General features: G+C 49.8%; 1 protein-coding gene and 1 long non-coding RNA gene across 2 annotated transcripts in view; one reads left to right on the top strand and one right to left on the bottom strand.

Moving 5' to 3' along the window:
* Positions 1-18380, bottom strand: part of CDH4 (cadherin 4) — a 476927-nt gene that overhangs the window by 168765 nt on the left and 289782 nt on the right. The gene's annotated exons all lie outside the window — the stretch shown is intronic.
* Positions 13401-16964, top strand: LOC145533552 (uncharacterized). Its single transcript, XR_014074154.1, has 2 exons — positions 13401-13638; positions 16069-16964. It is a non-coding gene; the product is annotated as an uncharacterized LOC145533552 (long non-coding RNA).

An 18380-nucleotide genomic window follows, 5' to 3' on the forward strand; every position in this document is an offset into this window, starting at 1 on the left:
CCTGGAGCTCTAAGACGGTTGGCTTCTTGATGACCCAGGTCAGGGCAGTGGAAGGGGGTCCAGAGGATGGTCTCATACCATCCAAGGTGAAAATGACCATAGCAAGACCCCAAGCTGCACAGGCTGTGTCCAGGCTGGAAGTAAGGTGATAGAAAGCACCACCGTCTACACAGGCGGCAGGACGGAGGACAACCCCTAGGTAGGCAGGGGCAATGAAAGCAAGTGCTCTCTCCCAGGAGGCCTGACACGTCCCAAGTTCAAGGAGAGGCAGGCAGAGAAGGAACGGCTTGCTGTGCAGTCTTCTCCTTCAGTTCCCATCCTGTGCCGGGGGGCTATCACCCCCACTTCACACCTGGGGTGGCAGATGCTTTCGGAGATCAGTAGATGGAGGCAGCTTTTGAAGTCAGTGGGAATTTATATATGGCTCTCAGAAAACAATGTTAGCTAAAACATAGATTTATAAACATTTTGCTAAATGAAAAGAAGCTAGAGACAAAGGACCACATGTTGCATGACTGCGTTTGGGAGAAACCTCCAGAAATGGGAACTCTACAGAGATAAAGAGACCGAAGGTACCATGGTTGTTGAGTGAGGGTGGTGGGCACAGGCTTTCCTTTTTGGGGTGATAAAGTATATTCTGTAAAATGATCTGAGACAGGCCCTGCCAGCAACAACCCCGCTCACATTCATATTAAATCAAACTTACTTCACGGGCATGTTTAAGACTAGGATGTTCAAAGACATGAACTGTGGCTGCTGGAACTCCTAGGGGCTGTGCTGGGGGCCCTCTGAGGACCCTCCAAGGCTGTCCTGCCATCAACACCAGTCCTCCTGCCGGTTTTGTTTCGAAGTCAGTGGCTTCTAGAGTTGTTTGGTGGTTTCTAGAGCACTGTGTGTTGGAGGGTGGGGGCCTTGTCCGGAAGGACTCTCTACATCCCTGCCAAACAGCAGGTGTGAGTCATCCTGGCTAAGGAATCTGTGAGTAGGGGTGGACACATCCCGCATGGCCTGCCGGGCAGACCATCCCAAGATTTACACTATGGGCAAGCAAACACATTTTAATATTTGACTTGAAGATTACACTTCATTATATAAAATATTTCAATTGTAGTGTTGGAGAAGACTCTTGAGAATCCCTTGGACAGCAGGGAGATCAAATCAGTCAATCCTAAAGGAAATCAACCCTGAATATTCACTGGAAGGACTGATGCTGAAGCTGAAGCTCCAATACTTGGGCCACTTGATGGGAAGAGCCTACTCACTGGAAAAGACCCTGATATTGGGAAAGATTGAAGCAGGAGGAGAAGGGGGTGACAGAGGATGAGATGGTCAGATAGCATCACCAACTTAATGGACATGAATCTGAGCAAACTCCGGGAGATAGTGGAGGACAGAGAAGCCTGATATGCTGCAGTCCGTGGGGTTGCAAAGAGCTGGACACAACTTAGCGACTGAACAATGATGATATAAAGTATGTGTTCCACTATGTTGGCAGCTGACGAGTTACAAGCAAGGTTCTGACCTGCTGACCTGTCTGTGGGATGGTCCCAAAGCTTGGTGTTGCATATTCCCCTGCCCATAGGTGGGCAGAAATCTGCCCTCCTACTCCCACCAGTCCATACTTCTCAGGACATCTGCCTTCTGTGTCCAGCACCTGCAGTGTGAGGGTGCCAGGATGCAGGGGACTTGCCAAAAGTCAACCCACGCTGCTCAGGGCAGGGGGTGAGAGGCTTTGCCCGATCTTCCTTCTGTGCTGTATATACGGTCTCTGAAATAGATTATTTCCTCTGTAACTACGGTTCCCCTCTGCCATCCTAATGTCTATTACTCACTACTTTCAAAGATCAGGATTTTACAAGACTAACATATGGATCTCAAGATTTATCATATGCCCTATACCACACAGACGTGGAAATACAGCTGTGTGTACTTGCTCACATTCCGCATATTTATACCCAGCACATAAATTCACACAAACACATTCCAGGGAGAAAATAGTGCATCAGAATCAGAGGAGGTGAGTCCTGCTGCCAGCCCCGAATGGCACGGTGACTCTGTATTTATTTTAATAGACTCCCATCTGTCATTTCCAGCTATAGAAAAACATGCTGGGGTTTTAGAAAACCAGCCAAGAGAGAGCCATTCACAATTTGTTCTTATGCATCTTTTCACACAGCGCATTTTTTCAGAGAAAGGGTGAAGCTGGTTGGGTGAGCAGCTAATACCCACTTTCAGTATATTTGTTTATGGACATATTGTCCCACAATTAAAAAAGAAGTTCTGATGACAAATGCCATAAACCCGACAAATTTGAGAGTAATACAGTGTTACACAGATTAGAATCAACTAGAAATTTCCAAGGGGGCTACTCTCTAGTTGTGGTGCATGGATTTTTAATTTTGGGGGCTTCTCTTGTTGTGGGTGGGTGGGCTACAGGAGTTGCAGCACATTGGCTTAGTAGCCCTGTGGCATGTGGAATCTTCCCGGACCAGGGATTGAACCCATGTCCCCTGCATTGGCAGGTGGATTCTCAATCACAGGACCACCAGGGAAGTCCTTGGGACTTGTTTAAAATGAGAATCCTCACGCTTTACCTCAGACCTACCGAGTCAGAAACCCCAGGGATGGAGCCGCAGGTCTGTGTCAATAGCCTCCAGGTGGCCCCGCTGTCCAGCATTGGGTGATGTCCACTTGGTTCCTTCAGCTCCCCAAACTGTGGTGTCTATGAATTTAAACCGCAACTTGGCCTCTTGTCTTTTGTTTGCATATTTTTTGAACCCCTTGTGTGTGAGGGGGTGGGTGCTGATGGAGATTTGGGGGTCTGGTCTTCGGCCCCACCAGCCGGGCAGAACTGGGGACAGGGACTCACCTGTGTCAGGGACACAGATGTACAGTTCTGTCACCCCTGGCAGCTCACACAGGCTCATATGATCAGGCTTCAACATCACAATGTCACCCACACCTGCAAAATGCAAACTTCAAATCTTTCTCTGCCTTCTCCTTGGCCAGGAAAACAGACACATTAATGAAGAAATCATTTCCAGAAGCAGACAGAGAGCTCCCTACTGTAGTCACACCAGTTGCACCCCATTCGAGGCTGCGAAGGGCCCTGACTTTCTTTACGCCCGCGAGGCTCTTTTAGGGGGCTCTGTAGGGGCAGCCACAGCCCTGAACCTCTGGGCAAGGATGTTTAGACCATGGCTTTCCTCCACGCCCAGGTCAGCACCCCGTTATCCCCTCAGGGGTGGGAGACTAACAGATTCCTCAAATCATATGCACAGGTGTAAAGTTCTCAGAATTATCTATTGCATTTTGGCTGCCTTTTGGGTGATTTAAGCCTCATTTTTATGCGTGGCGGAAAATCTTAGCAATTCAGAAAGAGTATTTTGTATGATTTGGACAAAAGGGAAAGTGCATCCTGAGCCCTGCAGAAAGCTACTTAGTGGTGAAGTGCTGTGTACAATGTGTAGGTAATTCACACCCGATTATGTCTCAGATTTGGCTGTGTGTGGTTCAAAGAGGGGAAAAGCAGTGAGGATGTGAGGGTGGGTGTTTTCCCACCCCTGTGACGTCTCCTTAAAGCACATTAGGGGTCTGAATTCTTTCCTTTCAGTCTTATGGCCAAGCGATTGGTTAATAAATTCTTGGGTTGAATGGGTCTCAGAAGCCACTTCACATCAAGCACATTTTCCCCCCTAAAATGTGACCCACTGGTTTTCCAACACAAGTGGGGCAGGAAGGAGGGCACGGGAGGCAGGGTGCTCCCTCCCCAACTCCCAGAGGCCATGGTCCTTCAAAAGCATCCGCTGAGGCTCTATGAGAGGAGCTGTCCCCCGGGAAAAGGGTGACCAGGCCGAGCGGCGAGGAGAGGGAGAACGCTCCATGTGTCAGCCCAGGAAAAACTCGTACAGACCCCAAAACTGCTCGACTGAACAGTTCTTTCCTTTCTACTAGATGTTGAGACGTCCACCACCATATATGGTATATAATGCTTATCTACATTGTTTGTGACTTTGAAAGTATTTACTTGGGGCTTCCCAGTTGGCTCAGTGGTAAAGAACCTGCCTGCCAATGCAGGGAACGTGGTTTGGATCCCTGGGTTGGGAAGATCCCCTGGAAAAGGAAATGGCAACCCACCCCAGTATTCTTGCCTGGAGGATCCTATGGACGGAGGAGCCTGGTGGACTAGTCCATGGGGTCTCAAAGAGTCAGAAACAACTATAGAGTAACACTTTCACTTTCAGATAATCCAGGATCATCTCCTGAATTTACTCCCACCTGCAGAGTCCCTTTTGCCATGTCAGGTGACATCATCACGAGTTCTGGGGATCAGGAGATAGACCTCCTGGAGGGCCCTTGTTCTGTCTGCCACAGGTACCACCTTGAACTTGAGTCTGGACACAACACCGAGGTGCCACCTGGGTTATTTCTAGTTCCAAGAAGACTAGAAACAACTTGAGGGAAATAACTACTGAGAAGCTTCTTGCCTTACAAGGTGGGTGACTTGCACCCACTCTGCTCCCCGCTGTCATGACAACCACACTGCCTGCTGCATCGTCCCGCACATCCTCGCAGCCTCCGTCCCCCCAGCGAGCCCTCTCCTCCTTGGGCTGCACACTCACTCCTCGGCCCCTCACCTCCCACCCACCCAGCTGAGAAGACAGCCCAGCTCAGCAGGGACACGGGCACAGCGTGGCTCTTCCTCAGCAGCTCCATCGGCCTCCATGCACACAGGCAAGCGCTTTGCACCTTTTCCTGGATAAACATTGTTCTTGACGGCTCCCCCTCTCCTGGTGACAGAACCTCTTCCCTGTCTTCCTTGGGAGGGAAACTCCACCCACAGCCCCACTGGGAACACAAGACCCTGGTCTGGACAATCCATAGACCCCAGGACCTGAGTCTCCACTGCCCAGGCAGGGATGACACCCTGCTGAGGCTGATGGATGACATCATTCCCAGTATTTCCCTGGAACCACGGGGGGAGCAAGAAGCCTCTCTCTCTGTCTTTAAACAGCTGATTATCCATTTAGTTAAAAGGCTGATTTATGCATCTGCATTGGTGACTTCCTGGGCTTCCCAGGTAGCTCAGTGGTAAAGAATTGGCCTAGCAATGTATGCCTGAGGCTGGGGATGGAGTAACAGAGGGGAAGCAGCCAGAGTGTCTTGGGTACTCCCGAGTGCCGGGTCCAGCAGTTCCTCCAGCCAGGCCTGCCGGGGAGTCGCCGTGAGAGCCACCCTGTTCACTAGGCTGCTCTGGGCCATGCTTTGGTTGCCTCAACAGAAGAGCCTGCTGATGCCCGCTTGCCGCCAGCTCCACCTCCTGGGGCCGTGTGTCCCTCCTGTGGTGAGAGCAGCTCCTCCTAGGAAGGGTGCTGCCCCAAGCCGAGAGGTGCTAGTCTCTCTGGATGACCTGGGTAGGGGCCGCCGCATCCCACATCGGTGTTCGTCTGTAAACACAGTTGTCACATGTTATTTTCACTAGAGCCTTTTGTGGCTGAGGGGAGGGGGGCATGGACCCTCCTTTTGTGGAAAAGGAAGAGTGTTAGTGGGAGAAGCATTGCTTTGGCTCAGTGGTGGATTTGAATTTCAGGAAAGGGCTTTTCTCCGGGAACATTTCACTTGGGGTAACTTTCTGATGGGCCATCCTTTCTCACTTTCTTGCCACTCTCCAGCTCCTCTGGGCTTGAGAATAGGAGCCAGAGCAGAGGACACCCAAGTGCAATTGAATACAGATCCCTCCCTCCTGATAGAACCCTCAGTAGCTCCCAGGGGACTCAGAATAAGCACGGCGTTTGCATCATGACCTCCCTCCTGTGACCTGTGACCTCTCACTCACTCTATCACTCACTCTTTCAAGCACCTGGTTGGCCAGTGAGTGTGCTGAGGACCTGGAGGGGGCGGTGGTTTGATGTCAGGGGGCTGAGAGCAGGGGGTACAGGGACATAAAGTTAGGTGCCCCCAAATCTCACTTATTACCCCAGACCATGTCACTAAGAGGCTTGTGCACACCAGGCGCCTTGTTGGCCAATCTCTGTGCCATTCTAGGGGAGGTCACATCACCAGGCTTGTTGCTATAAATAGGATTGAGTCCACAACCGAGGGCAGAAACAAACTCTCAGGACTCCTGGGAGGAGACTGGCTCCAGGTTGGTCCATGAGGCAGACCCCCAGCTCTTGGCCCAGCCCATGGTTCCCGTCTGTGCAGCCTCCTCTGGGGAGGCACAGTGGCTCTCTGACCACACTCAGGGAAGACCTTCTCCCTTCACGGAGGTGGGGACCAAGAGCTTGACTAGGAGGGTAGGGGACAGTCACCTTGCCTGCAACCTAGCCGGCCAGCCAAGCCTGGGACACGGCTTCCGGTTCCTGTCTGCACGCTTTGGTACCTGGGCCACAGCGTCCACCTCAACTGGGCTGGATGTGGGTCTCGGACCCTCCCCTCCTTGGCCTCTGCCGTCTGCCCTGAACAAACCTCCTAGCATGTGACTTTAACACTCAGCTGCTGGGAACCCCTAACTCCCGCTGCTGTTTTCTCTGCTCCCTGTCATCAGTCAAGATCACTCTGAGATGCAGACAGTCTGAGGAACTCACCCGCTCCGTGTCAGAGCACTGTATAAACTTTGCATGCGCAAGCCGCCAGCCTGCTCGTCAGACACTCAAAGGTCAGAGATAAATCTGATGCTATGTGACCCTCACGTATCATAAGCCAGTTTGGCTGCCCTTGGCTACGTGCACCTCATCAAAAATGAACAAACAGGGGCCTGCCTGGGAGCACCTACTTGCTTCCCCATCATCCCAGAGCTCTTCTAGTGCTCTTTCCAGACCGCATGAGCTCTGCTTGGCACACTTCACAGGAGGTGTTTCTCACTCACTTGGCAGACCCAACAGGGATCTCGCACCTTGGTGGAGGCAGAATCTGCGGAAGGGACTCACCATGTATCAAAGCGAATCCCCAATGTGAAGTCATCCCCATCTGGTTTGCTTGTAAACAGGCTTTTCTCTCAAGACCATGGTTGAAAACCCAGACGAATTTGTTTTTAATGTCATGTAACTGATGGAAGACAGAGGATGAGATGGTTGGATGGCATTACTTGCTCAATGAACATGAATTTGAACCAACTCTGCGAGATGGTGAAGAACAGGGAAGCCTGGTGTGCTGCAGTCCATGGGGTTGCAAAGAGTCGTACACAACTGAGCGACTGAACGATGATGACAAACTGATCAAAGATCAGAGTTTTGGGTCCATTTCAGGAGCGAGCTGTCTGGCATGGCCAGTGCCCGGCACAAACCGTGTCCAGATTACAGTGAGTGACGCCCTGACGGCAGCTACTTGGATCTGGAAGCGAAGACCCCACAAGCCCTTGGGGGACGCTACTACCTTCTGGCTTATGGTGTGCGACTGAGACTTTTCATCAGCTTAGCAGAGCACGTGCCCCTTGGCCTTCATACACAGGTAGGACTGTCCTACATGTCCTACCTCCCGACCGTCAGCCACCAGCAACCACTGCCAGCGACATCTTTGCCTGGAGATCTCCATCTCTTAGTAACTAACGATTTTTATTTACTCAACCCCAGTCGAATGGGTTGGTAGAAATAATTTCAGTTACGAAGACTCTTTTCTGTTTTTGTTCTGATTTGATGACTTGTTAATTTCAAGAAACTTCATTTGATTCCTGCTGCTTTGTCCCTCCAAACAAACATAGAAAAGGCGAGCCATCGTTGTGGAATCGGTATGACTTCGCCGTTTGGGGGTGTCTGCTGACTTCCTGGGAGTAAAGGAACAGAGGGTTGGAAGTGAGGTGGGCTGAGCAGAGGCTCTGTGGACTTCAGGAAAGGGTCCAGAGAAGGAAACCCTTTTCTGTCTGTGCAGTAGTGTTCATCTTGGGGATGGGGCGTTTGGGTCTCGGATGGAAGACCTGTGTCCAGGGTTCCCGACTCAAGGAGGCTGGGCCCTGCCTTTCCCTGTCTCAGAACACGGGTTTATGGGGACGCCTGGGCCCGGCTCCCAACTCAGGCAGGTGGTGGCATTTTAACAAGCTGGTCAGGGGCGTGTGGTGCTCAGCTAGCATGGCAGGGGGGTTGTGGGGGGAAGGGGGCACCAGCTCACCCTCCAGTCCGAGATGTGGCCTCTGCCTCCTCCCAGGCCATTCTGGTCTGGCTTTTGACTCATAGCAGACAGGAAAAGAGACCAGGCTCATTTCAGTGGCTGAAGCCACTGCCAAAATGTCCAGAGGCAATTGTGACCCCAGCTCGGGATGGGGTGGGCAGCAATGAGGGTCCCTCCCTGGGCTTTGCTCTCCCAGTGGGTTGGTTATGGTTCTGGGGGCAGTTAATGTGCTTCTGTGTGCGGAGGGCATCTCAGCTGGGCAGAGGCCGAGGTGGCCCTGGGGGGTCCAGGACCACTCACCCAGGGGCAGCAGTGGTCTAGCATTTGCAGATCTCAATCACCATGCCCACCAGCATGGTGCCTGCCAGGCAGGTCACTACTCATCCACCATTCTGTGTCTTCTGCTCACGCTAGTGCTGAGTTCTGCACTCTGACGGGTTCATAGCTAAAGGCCTGGAGGGCTTCCTGGGTCAGCAGACAGTCACCTACAGAACCTGGGGCCTCAGGCCCATCTGTCCAGACCTTTGGGTGTGGGGGGCCGATGCAGACCAGGAGGGGTGTAGCATGGGAGCTGGCCTTGTAGAGGAGGGAGGGGCAGAGAGGTCAGGGCCCGGTGGGGGTAGTGGTGGGGCACGGCAGGAGAGAGACTCACTAGATGTGTCACTTACTTCCTGATGGCCTGCCTGCCAAGTGCACAGAGAACAGAGGTGGCCGTGGAAATTTCTGGAAAGGTTTCTACCCACCAGAAGCCCCTGCTTTCTCTTATCACCCCCGGTACCTCATTATGTTACAGTGTCCACACCATCGGCATGATGTTATTTTTCTTTACACCGACTCAGTTTATCACTGTCCATACACATACATGTACCCACACACAGGTATGTGTGTATGCACACACGTGCATGCACACTCATGCATTTACATATATAGACACACACACGTATACATGTAGGTGTGTTCACATGCACATACATGTATGTGCATATATATGTGTATGCACACATGCACACACACACCCATCCTTTCCACGGAGTCCTTAAATCTCTCTTCAGTAGAAAACCAGCATCACTTGCTATAAAGAATGGGTCATGTAAAAAATAAAGGAATGTTACTATGTTCTGGCCGATAGTACACAGTGCTTGGAGGCAGTGTGCATGATGATTACAAACAGGAGCTCTGGGACTGGATTGCCTGGCTGAAATCCCGCTTTGGAGATTTTTTTTTTCTGTATGACCTTGGACAAGTGACTTAACCTCTCTGTCTCAGTTTCATCATCTGTGAAATGGGGGTAATAAAATAACCCGTCTCACCGGGTCTTGTGAATTAAAGGGTTTGTCCCCAAAGGGCTGAGTGCAGTGTCTGCTAAAGGACACAGTGTTCCTGGTCTTGTTACTGTTCTTGCTGTCACTAGTGGGGGTGTGATGGTTGCTTCCTGGCTGAAGTTCTGTGCCCGAGGTCTATTCTGCTCTTTGAAAGAGATTAGAAGAATCAAAGACACATTTGTTGAGAATTGGCATTTTCTCCTTGAGGTGGTCAGAACAGATGGGCGAGCCTTGGCGTTAGAAAGCAGACGCTTTCTTTTTAAGGCTCCTCCATCTGCGCTCCTGCACTCTGTGTGCCTCCTCTGGGTCCTTGTCCACCTCAGGGAGCAAGGGCCACCCTGGAGTCTGGACCTCGGCGTGTGTCCTGGCAGGGTGGGGGGTCCTGGAAGTCCTGCTCTTCTTGTACTCCTCTCCGTTCATCCTCTCGGGTTGCTCTCCAAACACGTGAGAGGGCAAGGCTGTGGGAAGAGGCCAGGGCCACACATGGTGCCCAGTGGCCTTGGGGGCACAGGTGCCCAGAAATCTGCCCTAGCTCCTCTCTCTGCCGCCTTTGGCGGGTATTCCAGGGCCATCCTGGAAGACCAGGAGGAAGGAGAAGGGAGTTTTGCCTCCAAATGCTAATTCCTGGAGAGGCCGGGGTGCCAGATGCAGGAGCCCCTGTCTGCTGTCACATGTAATTAAACTTCTGAGACCGTGGTCATGCAGGTAGGAAGTCCTACCACCTGCTGTCCTCTGATTGCTTCCAGGAAGCGGGTTCACTGACGAGGGAGCCCCACACCCCTGACCCAGGAGATCCAGCCTCGCCAGAGCCTGGAGCTAGAGGCTGCCCAGCCAGGAAACGATTTTTCCAAGAAGAGCACCAAAGACAGTGCAAGACCTAACTTTTTTCAAGCTCGATAATGAGCAGATTTTCCAGCCCGTGTTCAAGGGAAGTGGTAGCAGAGCAGGGGGAACGAGACAAATTAAAAGAGGCCTGGACTGAGCGGGCGTTTTCTGAATGAAACATCAAAGGCAGCCCCAGGTGGGAGGCTATTTACAGATTCTGAGAGCCTGAGTTATTCATCATCATGGCCCCTGGGCCATGAGGGTTGTCCCTGTGTGTGCGCTCACCACGCCTTGCATGGAGCCTGCTGGTGTCTTCGCATGTATCCAGAGTGACGCAGGCTCCCTGTCCGGACTTGGCTTCAGCCCCCTGCAGAAGGGCAGTCACAGGAGGGGTGGGCTTGGGAGGGAGGGGGGTGATGTAAATGATGAGCACCTCTGCTAAGTAGTCAGGGACCCCAAAGTACTGAGTACTGGGGCCCTCTGCTAAGTACTCAGGCACTCCTAAGTACTCAGTACTGGGCACTTCTGCTAAGTACTCAGGGACACCAAAGTACTGAGGACTGGGGCCCTCTGTTAAATACTCAGGCACTCCTAAGTACTCAGTACTGGGCACTCCTGCTAAGTACTCAGGGACCCCAAGGTACTTGTACTGGCTACCTCTGCTAAGTACTCAGGACCCCAAGTACTCAGTACTGGACACCCTTATGAGGTACTCAGGACATCTGAGTACTTTTTACTGGACACTTCTGTTAAGTGCTCAATATTGGGTGCCTCTGTGAGGTACACGGGCAGTTGGCCAACCTGTAAGATCCCACTTCCCCTCTAGGGGTGGTTTACAGCCTGGAGTCTCACCCTGTCTTCTGGGCTTTACCAAGGAAGAGTCGCACTTTTCTCCAAATGCTCCCCATCTGCCCTGTCTCACTCAGGCCAGGCTTCTGCTCCATGGGGCTCCGAGGGTGACTGTCCTTCCCTTCAGACACCTGACCCCAGCCCGGCCACTGACATGTCTGCAGATTCCATCAATGACCATCTGCCAGCCTGGATCACCGAGGCCCAGGGTGGGCTTTGATATAAAGGAAGACAGTGGCTGGGGGCCTCCTTGGAGGCTCATGGTTATGAGACAGGGAAGGTGCAGGTGGACACGGCTCTGCATGGGGAGACAGGGACCTCGGGAGACTGCGGAGACCCTGAGGGGGTTCTATAGTCGCAAGTGTGCTGGGGGAGGGGTCATTCATGGAAGCGACTCCTTGGAGGTAAGTACCAGGAGAATCTGGCTTTAAAAACTAACGTGTGTGCCCACCTGTGGCAAGCCCAGGCATGTGGCTGTGGTCAACCTTTCCACAATTTAAGCATGTCGCTATGAGGTTTCCAAGGAGACAGCCACTGTAGCTCATTCTGGTTCCTCCCACGGGAAGATGCTGTTTCTCTGGCTTTGGGGTCTTCCTCACAGCTCCCCTGCAGCCCCAGCTCTCTGGGTCCCCAGCCTCCTTCATGTCCAGCCTTCCTGGGAGGTCCCCCTGATGGTGGGTTTGGTAAATACCATCCCCTGCAGCTACTCCATTCCCTGGGGCTCTGTGTAGAGAGTTGACTCTCACCTGGGGCTCCCAAGACTGTGCCTGTGGAAACCAACATCCCCGGGGGTGAGCAACCCCACCACTCAACTGACTGCAGGGGACATGCTCCTTGGAAGACAGGTGGCCATGATCTTCTCTTCAAGATTAAAAAAAATTTTTTTTTATTTAAAAAATATTTATTGATTTGGCTGTGTCAGTTCTTACTTGTGAACTCTTGTAGGTCCAGCATGCGAACTTTTTAACTGAAGCATGTGTGATCTAATTCCCTGACCAGGGATTGAACCTGAGCCCCCTGCATTGGGAGTGCAGGATCTTAGCCACGGGACCACTGGGGAAGTCCCTCTGCCAGCTTTTAAAGACAGGTGCCTCCAGGGACTCATCCAATAGGATCTGAGAGTCCTTCCCTGTGGCTGGGTCCTGTGCTCAGAGCTCTCACATGCTGCTGCTAAGTCGCTTCAGTCGTGTCCGACTCTGTGTGACCCCATAGACGGCAGCCCAACAGGCTCCCCCGTCCCTGGGATTCTCCAGGCAAGAACACTGGAGTGGGTTGCCATTTCCTTCTCCAATGCATGAAAGTGAAAAGTGAAAGTGAAGTCGCTCAGTCGTCTCCGACTCCTAGCGACCCCATGGACTGCAGCCCACCAGGCTCCTCCATCCATGGGGTTTTCCAGGCAAGAGTACTGGAGTGGGGTGCCATTGCCTTCTCCGGCTCTCACATGCACTGTCTCACAATTCTGCAAAGCAACTAACAGAGCGACTGTGGACTAAGATGGTGCTTCTTGAAGTGACTTCAAGACCACCAGCCCCGGGAAATTGACAGATGCACAGTTTTGGTCCCCCCAAACCTACTGACTCAGAAACTCGTTGGTGGGTGGGCTGCCCACCTATCCTGTCTATGCATCCTGCCCACAGCCAGGCACCTACCGTCATCACAGGAGGGCACATCAGTGTGTTTTTAAAGGATTAGGTTCCTTCACCAGCGTGGATTTAACACTACTTGTTTTGGTCCATCACAAATCCCACGCCATGCTACATTCCACTATGAGCTGAAGGCCATGTTTATATTACTAAGTATTCTGCAAACATCTTCATCTCGAGACCCTCTGCTCAATGTCCCTCCAGCAACACACAGAACCTGGACGCACACACGCAGAGACCAGACTTCTGAGACTTCTGGAACAATCTCCACAGCACTGGTTTGCTTTTCCCTTTACTGTGACCTTGAAGAAGTCACAGACATCCCTGTCCTACATTTTCCTAATCTGGGAAACTAGAGAACAACTTATCTGCCTCATCAGAGGTGCTTCAGAATGGGTTTTGATAAGGGAGAGAAAAGGACATAAAACTAATAGCATCAGATAGGTATTTGTAAGCTGCTTTGAAAGTCATCTTGTGGGTTTATCTTTATAACCCCCAATCCCTCAAATCACTCAGAAAAGCCCTCATGAAAACGTGCACCAGTTACCATCTGAGACCCTGCTGAAGCAGCCTGTTTGTGGAGACGAACTTCCTCCTTTCTGACTCAGAGCATGGAGAAGAGCTGGCTTTGTTGTGTCAGCAGTTAGGTTTGCATGTTCATGAGTCATGGTGTGGGACTGAGAAAAAGGGGTGTCCACCAGGTCCAGCCGCAGGGAGGGCAGCCCACGGAAGGATCTATGGTTGACCACACATCCCTGAGACACTTTCCCTGTAAATGGATTCAATCACACATCTGTCAGGTCCTGCTCTGGTCCAAGAATGTTCTAGATGCTGGGGGTCTCCGTGGCAGCCACTGTGGGACTCGGCTGTTGTCAGCCGTGCCTGGCAGGTCTCCAGTGAGTGTTTCTGGGGTAGAAACAAGAGGCACCGGAAATCAGTGGTTAAGTTAACTCACTGCATTCTCACGCTGTGGCCCTTTGGAGAGCATAGAGGGAGAACCTGGCCAGCACAGGCAACCCCAGCCCTGGTCCACCTCCCCGTCTGCCTGGAGGTGGGGACCAGGACCTTGTCTGCCAGGACCTTGTCTCCAAATCTACAAACCCTGCCGTGGGTGCGTTGCCCAGGAGAGGGCCTGTGGGAGTCTGACTCTCCAAAGTCCTCCCCTCCCAGTCAGCCCATCCCTCCACCGAGGGAGGACCATGCTCAGAGGGCAGCCCCAGCAGCCTCCCTGGCCCTCGCATGGGTGGCTGTCCCATTACCCGTGACCATTATGGGGGCTGATGCCACACCTTCCAGGCCCCACACATTTGGACATTTGGAACAGAGTCATTTCAAACAGGAACAGGGTCACCTGGTCCAGGCAGGTGCATTCTTGGCCCCTGGTTCCTCTTACCAGCTGCCCACCTTTATCTGTGCTGTGCTGGGCACCCACTGCTCATGGGGACCCTGAGATGGGGTGCCAGGGACCTGTTGTGGCTGTTCCCTGTGCCCTCCCTACCCCATACCTAGAACAGAGTCAGCACCTGAGCGAGTGAAGGAAGGAATGAGCAGGTGAACAAACAAGCCCACTTCCAGAGCCGACACACTCATGGGATGCACAAGCCACCCATGACAAAGGATGCGATTCCCTGCTTGGCTGAGACCTTCTGCTGAAGCTGGGCCCAGGGAAGGGGCCTCTCCTCTGGAGAGGGGGACATGCCAGTGGTCAGAGAGGCCAGGCTGTGCCTGGGATATAGGTCGCTTCTTTGAGCTGGGTCCCTAGTGCTAGCGCTGGGTGCAGAGGCCAAAAGGAAAGAGCTTTGTGTGTGTGTATGTGTGTGCATGTGTGCGTGTGTACCGTAATAATGGTCACACTTATACAGCAACCTATCTATTAAAAACTGGAGGGCACACATGGTTACAAAGCAGATGGGTCACAGCCCAAAGCCTCTCACCAGCAAGGAGCCTTGCCTGAGTTTCCATGTTTGCTCCCGGCCTCTTGCCTAAGCTGAGATGCACATGAGTACATAGTGCACATATCCACACTGCCTTATACAATTACAAACATACTACTCTTATTAAGAAAAGGATCAAAACTTCAATAAATGGAATAAAAAGAAAAGTCCTTCTTGGTGCCCCTGGTTCCCACCTGCCTCCCCAAGCCAGTCACCTGTCTCCACAGATGGCTGCGGGCCGCCGGCCAGGGTGACCACTGCTTCACTTGGGGGATCCATCTAGAACACCTAGAGTTCTGTCCTCTGGTCTGAAGACCTTTCTAATCAAGGTTTTTGTGGGTGAGATCACACTCCCTGTAAAACTTTAGCTCCCGATTTTATTGTTCAACATGATTCTATAACTGCTTTATGTCATTTTTGGTAAACATTTTTAGTAAATTGTATAGATGCCAAATGAAACTCAGCAATGGATTAACACGCATCTAATAAATACAGTTGTGTAATAAATTACAAAAGAGCCAGGTGAAAATCAAATAATTACGCATATGACTTTTAAAAAAGATTACATTGCTTTTCACACAATGTAAATTCACAACTAATTAACAACGAAAGCTTCTATAGCATTCTTGAACTTTCTTTGGCATAATTATAGGAAATGAAAATGTATTTTTTTCAAATGAAAAATCACCCTATGAATTAATATCCCAAGCATTAGCCTGGGAACAATCATCAGGTAAAATTAAATTTCAAGATTCTGTGGATTTGAAGGAATGTTTCTCAAACACTAATGGTGGTGATGCAGACAGTCAATTTTTTTCTAAAGGACAATATGATAGAACTTAAAAAATACTATAAATGTCCATTATTATGACCCAATAATTCTATTTTTCAGAATTTATCCCAAGGAAATAACAGACAAATGCAAAAATGACTGAATGTTTATTATCACATTATTTATAATATTGAAAAATTAAAAGTAACATAAACATCAGTCATACAGGACTAGTCATATTATAGTTTCCCCCACAGTAGTGTATCTAGTCATTTAAAATGATGATGTAAATTTATAACATGGATAGCTGCACATTGTTTATTGAGGAACCAAGCACCTTACTATTTAACATAGAGAGTATCACCCCACTGCAATAAATGAACATATATATATGTAATTTATGGGAATAAGAACCTGCATAAAAGAAACTATGTAAAAGTAGTTTTGCATGGATCCTGGGGTTATGGATGATTTTTTTTTCCTATATTTTTCACTTTTTCTACCATGAATATCTATTATGTACTTTAAAAAGGTTAAAGAAATGGTGACATTAAAAAATGTTGACATTGACTCAAACCTCATATTATTCAGTTCGCTTTTTCTCCTCTCTATGATTGCAGGCTGCAGTCCTAACCAAGGACATCCTCTAAGTAAATATGTGGAAGGTCAGTCGCTATTCTCCACCCAGCACCCATCACCCCTTGTTGTAGGACTCTCCTCTCCTCTGAGCATCATCTGGACAGCAGGACAATACTGGGACCTGCCTCTCACCCCAGAGCTGAGGTCTCTTCCCTTAACATCTGCCATCCACAATTGCAAAAGTAAGTGAATTATAAGAGGAATACACTTTTTCACAATTGTGTCTAAGACTAAGGGAACAGAGAGAAGTTTGAGAGAGGTACTAAAATCACTAAATCATCAGAAAATAAACGAGCATAGATAAAAATTTGGGATTCTCTAAATTAGAAAAGAGGAGGTTGGTGGGAGGCCCCTAGAGTGGGGTTGACCAGATGGCCCTTAGTTCATCTGTGGGGTGGGGCAACCTGTTCAAGTTCACAGGGCTCTTATGAGGTGAAGCCTGACTTCTGGCTTCACCAGAACACCAGAGGTTTGAGTTATCTACACCCATGTACTGACCAGGTGAGGGGCTGACTGGACTGAGGGCTCCTGTTAAGATAAATTGCTGGTCTTAAATGACAAGGTAAGGAAGCTGCAGAAAGGAAACCAGGGCAGTAACAGGAGCATCCACCTGTTCTTGGGAGGCTCTGCACACAGGGCTGGGAGATCCAAGCAAGATCAACACCCATGAGTCTGAGAAACACCCACCAAAATGAAACTGTCATTCCCCAAATATGAAGACACAGTCAGAAGTCACTGCCTTGGCCAACCACGATTCTGACTTGCAAGAGAACCCAAATGTCCTCTCTGGAATGTTTCTGGTTTTAACACCTCCTTCAGTAAAGGTCTGATGTTACTCCTCGGTGGAAATAAATAAAAGGACCCTTTAAGAACATAATTATGTAGACAGTCTATGTATGGATATGTTGATCAAAACCCTTGCTGATATTTAAATGAAATAATTTTTACACCAGCTACAGAGCCTAAGTTAATTGCTAGCTTTTGGAAAAACTAACAAAATACTACTTATTTCTGAATTAGCAGCACTAAAGACCTGTAATTATTATTACCTTTAAGTATGGAAATAAACCTCTTAAAATATTGTATAAGAATAGCATGTGGATGATCATAGATTGATACAAAAGGATAGTGTTTTTTTTTAAAGGTGAGAACTAGTCTCTCTTATCAAGACTACATCCCATTGCCTGGAGTAGTGGCTGACATACAGTAGATGCCCAATAAATATGTTTTGGGGAAAAAGGATGACATATTTAATAATAAAGCTTCCTGGCTAATATTGAATGAACTAGTTAATGACAATGTCAGTCAGCATTTGTCCAATTGTCCAGATACCCAGTACATAGACACTCAAATCTATACACACATGTCACAGCATAGATAGCAAATGCAGCGTTCATTCAACAAGTATATATTGATTCATATAGTTTTTCTGTATAGTGTTTGTGCTCAGCTGCAGAGTTGTGTCCAACTCTTGGTGATCCCACGAATGGTAGTCTGCCAGGCTCCTCTATCCTTGGGATTTGCCAGGGAAGAATACTGGAGTGGGCTACCATTTCCTACTCCAGGGGATCTTCCCAATATACTGACTGCCTACAATGTTTCAGGCATCATCCTGAGCATTAGGAATTCAGCTATAAATAAAACCCAGTACTGGTCCTCATGGAGCTTATGGTGTGGTGAAGAGATTCATTGTGAATGATAACTATATAATTATAATATGTATAATTACTGAATGGGGAAATGCACAGAGCAAAGACAGGGCTGTAAGAGAAAAGTGCACAGTGGGAGGGTCTAACATACAGTGAGGTGGTCAGGGCAGGCTTCTTGGAGGGGGTGACCATCCCGAAGGGAGAAGAGCCTACCAGGTGAAATGCAGGAGAAATGGCATTCTGGTAGCAACGAGCCATAGACTCTGAGGTTAGGAGGCACTTGGCCTGCTCAAGGAAATCGAAGACACTGTGACCATGTTGGAAAACAGGCCTGAGCGCAGCCACCAGATCATGGAGGGCCTGGAGTCCATGCTGAAGAGCCCAGGGCCCACTTCAATAATGTGATACCAAGCAATTGATGGATTCTGAGCAAAGCAGTGATTGACCTAATTTTTATTATAAAAATATTGGTTGGCAGCTGTGGGGATAATGAAGGTGAAGAGGCAAGCATAGGTGATACATGAGACCATAATACCAGGAAAGGTACAAGCCTCCCAGGAGGACATGGCTAGGACACTTATCTCTGAATTAGCTGCACTAAAGGCCTGTATTATAAGGCTTCCCGGTTGGCTAAGGGGTAAAGA

The sequence above is a fragment of the Giraffa tippelskirchi genome, chromosome 13, assembly GCF_054371585.1.
Source record: "Giraffa tippelskirchi isolate mGirTip1 chromosome 13, T2T-mGirTip1v1.2.pri, whole genome shotgun sequence".
In the NCBI taxonomy this organism is placed as follows: Eukaryota; Metazoa; Chordata; class Mammalia; order Artiodactyla; family Giraffidae; genus Giraffa; species Giraffa tippelskirchi.